The sequence below is a fragment of the Dromiciops gliroides genome, chromosome 6, assembly GCF_019393635.1.
Source record: "Dromiciops gliroides isolate mDroGli1 chromosome 6, mDroGli1.pri, whole genome shotgun sequence".
Taxonomy (NCBI): Eukaryota; Metazoa; Chordata; class Mammalia; order Microbiotheria; family Microbiotheriidae; genus Dromiciops; species Dromiciops gliroides.
Genome location: NC_057866.1, coordinates 81,956,537 through 81,967,282, shown reverse-complemented (window position 1 = coordinate 81,967,282; position 10,746 = coordinate 81,956,537).

Below are 10,746 nucleotides of genomic sequence, written 5' to 3'. Positions count from 1 at the left end.
ATTCTTCATTTGCATTATCACCAACCCTCAACTAGTTACAACAGCTGTGCAGGCAATACAACCTAGCAAGTACACCCCTGCAGAAAAGATAGCAATGAGGAGTCCTGGTCTTGGGATTAAGAAGACTTGGGTTCGAAATCCACTTCAGACAGTATCTGTGTGACTCCAAACAAGTCACTTAACCCCTCTGGTCCTCTGTTTCTGAGGAACAAGCTTTGTGGAAACCTGTCCTGGGAATTGTCTCTGCAGATGCTGCAGTTCCTACTTCCTCATCAGTCACAGCCACTGAGGAAGAAAGTTCTTGCTGTTAGAGTCCTTGCACTCTCAAATGATTCAAAGTCAAGAGAGAGAGATGGCATTGGCAATGGAAATGATTCTTAAGAAGAGTGGTTGTCATTTGCCTTGTGACTATACCTAAGGACCACCAGGCTTTACTATCTACCCTGTATCTGAATCCTCTCATGTGTGTTATCTTCCCCAAATGGAAGATGAACTCATTTACAGAAGATTGTCATTATTTTCTATTTGCATCTTCAATGCATAGCATAGCACTTGGCATTATGTGCCAATTACGTGCTTAATAAACGCAGCTCACTTCTCAGCAGTGCGATGATTCAAGACAATTCCAAAGAACCCATGAAGGAAAATGTTCTCCACATCCAGAAAAAAGAACTGTGGATTCTAAATGTAGATTGAACCATACTGTTTCTACTTTTTTTTGAGGTTTTTCCCCTGGGTTCTGATTCTTCTTTCACAATATGATTAATGCAGAAATATGTTTAATATGATTGTATATATGTAACCTATTATCAAATTGCTTTCTGTCTTGGGGAGGGGGAAGGGAAGGAAGGGAGGGAGAAAAATTTGGAACTCAAAATCTTTTGAAAACAAATGTTGAAAACTATCTTTACATATAACTGGAAAATAATAAAATACTTTTATGATTACAAACAACAACAACAAATGCAGCTCAACAGTATTCCACAACGTTCATCCACCATTTTATTAAACCATTGCCCATTTGATAGGCACCCACTTTCCTCTACAATATAATGTTATTCTTTCCAGTGATCTCCACCTTTAACCCAAATACCTATATGGACCTGAGCCTTACAGTATTACCCTAAGGTTTTAGACTTCCCTCAGAAGGGAAATGAACTGGGATTGGTAGAGAGTTAACATTCCTTCAGCTTATCACATGAAACCACCACAGAAGGAGTCCATGGCCCAAGATATCAAGCACTGTGTTTACATGAACTGGGTTCAGTGTTAGAGTGCTTCTAAAAAAATCACATGGCTTTGGCCCATTTTGTCCCTCACCCAAAAGTTGCTTTGATCTCTGATCTGTTTAAGACTCTTTCTGGACCTTCCCAATTGTATAACATCAGTTCAAAGAGGTGGCTGTAATCCAAAATAGCCTGAACCATTTGAATCATGTCATATGATGTGAGACATAATCACTCACCCTCAGTGAGGTAGCAAGAGCTTACACAGGCCCAGGACATATCCTCAATCCCTTGAGAAGTGGCAGAATAATCTGCATTCTTCATGGATATAGAGAGGCAACATGGTATAGTAGACAATGTTGGAATTGGGAAAGTTCCAGTAAACTTGGGTTCCAATCCTACCTCAGATAGTTATTACCTATGTGACCCCAAGTAAGTCACTGAACTTCTCTGTGCCTCAGTTTCCTCATCTATGAAATCAGGAGGTTGGATTCAAAGACCTCCAAGATCCCTTCTTGTTCTAAATCTCTGATCATAAGATCATCTCAACAAGGTACCCATTTGTATACCCACATCTTCCATAGGAGAAGCAATCAATGTTCCCAAAAGTGGCTAACCTCTCTGGAAGATACACAAGTTGATCATAGTACTCTGATTAACCCTCTGCTTAAGAAATCTTACCATTTCTGATGTGTGACACTGCCCAATTAACACTGCTTCTTAAGATCATAATACATTACAACCAATCCCATAGTAATGTCATCACTATTTCCCCTCTACCTTGGAATATCTTTTGGTATTCTTTGACTCTATGGACTCTAACAACCCCTGTGACCATTATTGTGGTGTTTTTGTGGAATTTATTAATGACAGCCAACAGAGTATACCCATAAGTAATGAGGTTGGTGCATGATATTCATAGGCACACCACACAAAAGTCAACCTAATCAACATTATGTGTCAATAACATCTTTAATATATTAAAGCCCTTCAGTAAATTCACAAAATCCTTCTGAGACATCATTCGATCAATTGGCCATTTTTAATACTCTTTTAATACAATTCTTAAGGAATTGCTTACCCCTGTAACATCATTTCACCTAATGCTATTGTTAAAAAAAAAATAAAAATAAAAGGGCAGCTAGGTGGTGCAGTGGATAGAGTACTGGCCCTGGATTCAGGAGGACCTGAGTTCAAATCCAGCCTCAGACACTTAACAATTACTAGCTGTGTGACCCTAGGCAAGTCGCTTAACTCCAATTGCCTCACAAAAAAAATAATAAAAATAAAAACTTAACAATATTATATTGGATAGTATCACATTTAAATCCATACATAATTTTTGGGGGGAAAAGATAATGGCTTGCACAGAACTAAGAGTCTGAATACCTGGTTCTGTTACAAATTGGTCAAGTAATTTCTCTGACCTTCAGTTTCCTCATCTGTCTATGAGACTGAATACTGAAAAAAATGCAAATCACTTAGTAAATTTTAAATACATCTACAATTGTAAGTTATTCATTCATATCTGCATAATACAATGGAGCATACATCCAAAATACCTAAATGGGTTATCTTGTGCAGTTTCAATAAGTTGTCGTTTCTAACATTTTATAGAAATTATTAATTTAGCTTAATACAAAATGTGACTATTCTAACAGAGAATGAGTCATGCACCGATGGGACCTCAAACATCTGTTCTAAGAAAAAGAAGAAAGGAGAAGATTCCATCATAATTGGCCATAAGGAGAAAAAAAAATGCATTCCTGCTGCCTTTGGCTCAGGCACAGTGCCACCAAAGTTTGATGCTATAAAATTATTTTTTCAGTTTTGAATGATTTACAGTTGAGCTGAACTTATAAATCAGAACAGTAATAGCAGCTCTGAATAGGGATGTATGTTTTTTCAAAAAGTCTAAATGGAATACTATGAAACCCACTAAAAGAAAGACACAGTTCTCTACCTGGCATTCATAATTGAAATTAATCACACTTGTTTAGACATAAAGAAACCCTTTGACACATAATCTTTTTTAAAATGCTTCATCATTATCTATGTCTTAAAATATCAAAGTACTTAGCCTTGTTGAGATGTCTTATTAGGCACCTTACTTTCAGCCTTGGTTTTTATTTCTCTAAAAATCCTACTCTCTCTTCCTTCCTTCCTTTCTTTCTTTCTCTTTTGGTGAGGCAATTGTGGTTAAGTGATTTGCCCAGGGTCACACAGCTAACAAGCATTAAGTGTCTGAGGCCAGATTTGAACTCAGGTCTTCCTGACTCCAGGGCCGGTGCTCTACCCATGGCGCCACCTAGCTGTCCCAATCCTACAATTTCTACTCCTATTCTCTTGCCATCTTGAAAATCCTTGAAGATACTACTAAACATCATTAAATGTGAATTAAATTAACATTTATAAAAGATTCATTATGGTGTACAAGTCCAGAAAAAAGCACCGAACTGGGAAAAAGGCTATAATTCTGCCACTAATTACCTGTGTGATTGGAGGCAAGTCTCTGCTCCTCTTTGGACCTGGTTTCTGGCATTCTGTACGTAATAACTGTGTCAAGTAGATTGTGCATACATTTTATAGAGGAGAAAATGGACTCAGGACAGGTTAAATAAGTTATCTAAGGTCACACATGGAATTAGAGGAAGAACAAGGAATAAAATTCAGGTCTTCTAACTACCACAAGTCCTAGGGGCTTTCTATGATAATATATGAACACTAAAAAAATGCTATTTGGAATTATTATTTAAGCAGGATGCATGATACATATAATATACCCTGGCAGGAACTGGGCATAAGTCCCACTGTACTCTGCCTTGGTCTGACTATATCTGGAGGTTTGTGCTTAGTACTGGATGACAAATTTTTGGAAGAACTAATAAACTATATGGTATTCAAAGGAGGAAGACCAGGATGGGCAAGGGCCTCAAAATCATGCCCAGAAGAGTCATTAAAAAGAAGTGGAAATGTCTCTTTGAAAAATAAATAAATAAATAAAAAAGGTTTTGAAGAAGCATGTTGTCTTTGACTAACAGGGGCTCCAAATTGAAAGCCAACATCAGGAGAAGTATTTGATTCAAGAATCCCATTTTCCTTGGGAATTGCTACTGTATAAAGTGAACTGATATTTAAGTTAGGGTAAAGCATCCACAAGGTTTCACATTACTGAACAACAATCTCTGCTTTTAGTCACTAGCTACCAATCCTGTCAAAGTTTGAATCAATGGCATACTGGTGGTGAATGCTACAATTATCAACTTATTTAACTGAATGACCCTTGAAGTGTAAAACACTTTTCATTGTAACCATTCTTCCCCATTCTTTCTGTGGGCAGCAATACCAACTGGATGAAATCCATTTTTCCTACAAGATCAGCTTGAATATGTGGAGAGGAGGTTTAAAATATCTAAAAAGAGCTGCCTAAGTGCTCTTTGCGGTCGTTAGTATATTCTGAACAAACAGTGTTGCATTATGGGCACTCAAATACTAATTGAGGATGACGGGCTGGATAAATGTATTTGTAGATGCTGAATCCAAGGCACACGAGTTTTCATTTGCTCCTACTGTGGGACCCACACCTGTAGCATGTTGGCAGGGGATATAGGTACCAAGGAGGGTTAAGGCCCACAAGACCATTTTAATCACATCAAGACCTGCCCTTCTAAACCCAGGAAATACCAGTCAATTTATATCTCATCATCTTAACCCTGAAGGTCTGGTTAATGGTTTTACCCATGTATTCTTTCCTTTTCCAAAATGTTGTCCCATTCCCTCTTAACTTGATTTACTCTACTTACTTCAATTGCTGACTTTGGCAGCTTTTCCGTCTCTCAACCAACCACTGTATAAAGACACCGGCCTGAATGGCTTCTATGAGTCTATGTTGCAATCTCTTTCACTACAGACCCAAGAAAATGCACACACCCTTCTAACCTGGCCTGGAAAAACACTCCTCCCCCCGCCCCACTTTCAACACACACACGCACACTCTGGGACTCAGCATGAAATGTGAGGCTGAAAGCTACTAGTATTTTTACACTATATTTGAGCTCCTTGTTTTATCTGGAAGTGAAACTGTTCGGGGAAAGGGGGAGAGAGAAGGGCTTTGTGAACTTAAAACCAGAATCGTATATTTAAGCAGAGCTGAGTGAAGTCACTGAACTTTGCTTCAGAAAAATCTTTTTATGACATGTTTGTGACTTTGCCCCCAAAGAGCACCACAGCAAAAATGGACATAAGGTTTTAAGAGAGTTAGAGTCCCCATTTTTCTTGGTTTCCCTGATAGCTTCATACCTCAAGGAAAAAAATAGAATATCACAATTGTTTCATTGAGCGTATTTGTATTTTAGCAGTTACCACAGCACCTGGCAAATAAGTAGGTACCTAATAAATGCTTGTTGATTGATTGATATAAAGGGAACTGTGAAAGTTATAGGTAAATGCAAGCTCAGTTTCTTAGAAGCCAGCAACATAGGCTACCCACTGAGGGATAGCTTCCTTTTGAGCATGCTCACTTCATCTACAAACAAAAGTGCTACAAATAAAACTACCCATACTGAGAACTCAAGGAGAACCCAAACCTGCAGGAGACACACCATGGTTAAGGCTAATGTCCTCTCTATCCCCAATAGGGGCTGATAACACAAAGATGCTAGAGCTTTGCTGTAATAACACTACAGCAAGTAAGTAATGCCACAGTAAGGTAAGTTGATCAGAGTGAATTCAGTTCAAAGATTTAAACAGCTAGCATACTCGAGGGCACTGCACCAAGTGCTGAGGGGAATACAAAGATGAGGTAAGATAGTTTCCAGCCCTCAAGGAGCTTCTAGTTTCATACTCTAATACTTCAAGAACCAAATTTCAACAGGGTGGGTAACCCTATACTACTAGAGATTGAAATTTCTAATGAAACCAACTCAGACACTTTTCTGAACTTCTATGGCCAAAAAAAAAAATCAATAAATTTTCTGGCAGAAAACTCTTTAGTGATGTTGCTTTCTACCCTTAGATAGGCTTGGTTAGGTCCACAGACAGGGTCTATCAGCTTAGTAGGAGCTGACTGAGCTTACACACCACTAACATAACCACTGAGCACCAAAGGTCATCCCACTCCATGATGAGATTAAAAGAAGACATTAGTAGAGATAAAGGATATTTTGATGGATCCATTGTCATCAATGTGTACAATCCCTCTTCTGAAACTGATCTCTGCCCATCTCTTGAATTCCTACTATCTTTTCATACTCTTCCACGGAGAGTCTATTCAACACACTAGATAGTACTTTGGGTCTCAATATTCTACTTAGTCTATCTTTCATCCCTGATCCTCACAACATAACAACTATACCTCTTCTTTTGGTCCTACATGAAATCCATGAATCTATACTTTGTCCACTTTCATGCTATACCTTCTTGGCTGTGATAGGACTCCCTAGATCCTACTCTGTGGACACACAGAGCTTGCAGCTCAAGGTTGGTGAGACTTCCTTCATAACTAGTCTGACCTAGATCCACCACATCATCTGTTTCTCTCCCATTATCTTTACTCCGTGCTGCAAACCCATTATACTCTGTCCCTCTTCTACCTCTAATTCTGGAACAATAATCAAATCAATGCTATTTCGGAAAAGGGCAAATTGATTCAGTCAAAAACACTCCTCCCTGGTCACCCTTAAATATGTTCTCTTCCCTTATTAATGTAAACTCCTTTTTATTTTTATTTTATTTTACTTTTGCAGGGCAATGAGGGTTAAGTGACTTGCCCAGGGTCACACAGCTAGTAAGTATCAAGTGTCTGAGGTCCGATTTGAACTCAGGTCCTCCTGAATCCAGGGCCAGTGACTTATCCACTGTGCCACCTGGCTGCCCCAATGTAAACTTCTTGAGGGAAGTAACTATCATCTCTGTATTTTTATCCTCAGTGCTCAGCATTGTACCTTAGACATAGTAAGCACTTAATAAATGCTTTTGTTATTCATTCATTCACTTGTACAGTATGTGTGATACCTGAAACAATAATCTTATTATAAGAAATTTAAGAAAAGAGAAGCTATCTTTAGCTGATGGAATTTAAAGCAAGGCTCCTTGTAGGGAGTGGCATCTGAGCTGTGCTTTAAAACAAAGGAAGATATTAAACAGAGATGGAGAGAAAAAGTGAATAAAATGTTTATTCTAGGCATAGGGAACAGTATAAGCAAAATCACAAACATGAAAGAAAGTAATACTTCAATATGTCTAGGATCCCATGGATGTAGGTTCTCCTTTGACCTAGCCACATCTTTTCATCCATCATTATGTTTGTCTAGGTCATTTCATAATTCCTTCAGTTGATGGGGGGGCGGGGCACATCAACCAAATGTGGTTGGGGTCGGGAGTTTCCTTTCAGGCTCTTTCTTCATTACATGGATATCAATATAGCATACATACTCTTGATCTGCTGTCCCTTGTCCAAGTTATATGACTAGATCACCTTGATTTCTACTCTTAAATATATATATATATATATATATATATATTTGGCAGGGTAATGAGAGTTAAGTGACTTGACCAGGGTCACACAGCTAGTAAGTGTCAAGTGTCTGAGGCCGGATTTGAACTCAGGTCCTCCTGAATCCAGGGCCAGCATTCTATCCACTGGGCCACCCAGCTGCCCCTACTCTTAAATATTTAATGATATTTTTACACCTTTTCTTGTACCCATTCCTTGTAGTGAGTTGTAATCAATTTATAGCCAACCATGGTTGACCCACAACTTTGATTCTTTGGAGACTATGTTAGTCCATGATTCATGGCCATATGATGACCAAGAGGGAGCATGGCAATGTTGTAAAAAAAAAAAAATGAAGGTAACAATGAAAGCATGTAATATCTAATCAAAATAATCTAAACTCACAGAGGGGCTTATTTCTTCACTTGTCCTTACTTCTCTAGTTAGAAATGAATACAATGGTGGAACCTGGAAAGGTGACATGAATCACAACAGTCATATAAGGCACTGGCCAATTAAAAGGCCACCTGGTAGGCTAAGTCACCATACTGGCCATGGATGAATTGACAACTAGGGTAACTTAGGAACTGCCTGCAATTCAAGAGTTATAACTAGTAGTATTTTCATGTGAAACAAAAATGATTGAGTGATAAAGGACAAGGAAACAGAATGGACGATCTTACTGATAAAGCAGCAACACTGAAAACGGAAGCACTTCATTCCTTGTCCCTGTTTCTTACCTTCAATCACCAAGCTCCTAAGGTATTAAGAGCCAGACATCTCTCCTCTAAACACAGCTATGCCAAAGGTAGACCTGAGATAGCTGTCCACACCATCTCCATCACCAGTTGACTATGACAATTGGAAGCTCTAAGGTAATGCATCATTTGCCTCATGTTAGTTATGGCTGTTAAGTCATAGAGGGATTGCAATTAGCATGAGGGAAGGGCACTCCATCCCAACAATATCATGGATCCTTGAAATATTGAAGTACTATGTACCCAGTCCCATGTTGGGTGCTAGAGCAGCTAGATGATCCAGGAGATAGAGCACTGGATTTGGGGATAAGGAAAACCAGAGTTCAAATCTGGCCTCAGACTCTTACTAATTATGGGACCCTGATTGTCACTTAATCTTTGTCTGCCTCAGTTTCCTCACCTGTAAAATGGAGATAATGATAGTACCAACCTCCATGGGATGTTGTGAGGATCACATGAGATACTGGTAGTGCCTTGAAAAACTTAAATGTCTATATAAATTCTAGTTGTTATTATTAATAATATCAAAAGTGTCAGGATTGTAAAACAGTTTCTGAAGGAGTTTATATCAAATTGGAAAGGCTAGTCAAACATCTGAAACAAAAGCAAATAGTACAAGAGTAGATAATTTAGTAATAAATTGTGTACTACAAATTAAAAAAAAGAAAATAATTTGTCAACCTTAAAGTCCTATAGAAATGGGAGCTACTAGTACTTCAGAAGAGGCAATTATGTAAAAACAAAGCCATACTTACATTGAATCCTTTTGTCTGTTTGCTTTTCTTCATATCCCCAGTGTTTACCAAACAGAAATAGAGAGGATTACAGAAGAGAAAATAAACAATTTTTATTATATAAGTTTAAAAGATTTTCAAACATGAAACCAACATAGTTAAAATTAGATATGAAACAATTAACTGGAAGGAAAAAAAAACTTTGAAGAAAAATTCTCTTCTTTCTAAGGAACTGATTCATGTGTATGAGTACAAGATCCATGGAAAGGGATAGGAAGAGGCCATTCTCAAAGGAAGAAATTTAAGCAATTAATAAATGTCACTAATAATTAAAGAAATGAAATTTAAAACAACCCTGAGATTTTATCTCATCCCTGAGAGATGGGCAAAGGTGACAGAACCAATAGCCAATGTAGAAATTTGTTTTACTTGACCATGTATATTTGTTACAAGGCTTTCTTTTTTTTCCTGGAGAGGGAGGCCCAGGAGGATAGAGGTACAATTGGTCAGAAAAAGAAACTACTGTTAGGATTTTCAGAAAAAAAAAGATAATTAAAGGGTCATTATAGCATTTGAAAGTGCAGAAGAAAACAGATAAGCAGGACAGCTTTGAAAGGTCCTTGTTAACACACATACTCTTCTGTTCTTTACATGTGAAAATGCTCATTTCATTGGGTGTTTTAAATCAGAAATTTTTTTAAAAGAAGTTCAATTAGAAATCCATTTTAATAGTCAAGGTTAAAAATGATAAGTATAGAGGGGATAGATGCAAGATACATTTTGGAGGTAAAACTAACAAAACTTAGCATCTGATTAAATGTGAGATAAGAAAAAGGAACCTCAAGGATGGAGGTTGTAAAGCTGGGTGAATGGAACAATGATAGCACCTTCAATAGAAACAGGGACGTTAGGTTTAGGAGAGGTTTTGGTGAGGAAAGATTAATTTGCATATTGCATTTGAGATGCCTACACACATAACAATTAGAGATGTCTAATAGGCAGTTGCTAACATGGGACTGGAATTCAGAAGAGGTGTCTAGAAATATAGATCTAAGACTTGTTTGCAGAGAAGAATTTGGTTGAACCTTAGGGAACAGATGAAATCATTAAAAGAGAATGTAGAGAAAGAAGAGGAACCTGGAACATATCTATGTATACAGGATAAAGATACCACGGGAAAAAAAGACTAAAAAGTAGCCAGATAGAAACAGAAGAAAAAGACAGTATCATGAAAACCCAGAGAGGAAAGGGTGTATAGAAAAAGAAGGTGATCATTCACATAAAATGCTATTGGGAAAAAAGGGATAAGGACAGAAATAAGGCTACTAGATATGTCAATTAAAAGATAATTTATGGGCAGCTAGGTGGCACAGTGGATAAAGCACCAGCCCTGATTTCAGAAGGACCCAAGTTCAAATCCGGCACTCAGACACTTGACACTTACTAGCTGTGTGACCCTGGGCAAGTCACTTAACCCTCATTGCCCCTCAAAAAAAAATAAAGTAGACAATATAAAATATTTTTTAAAAAAAGAA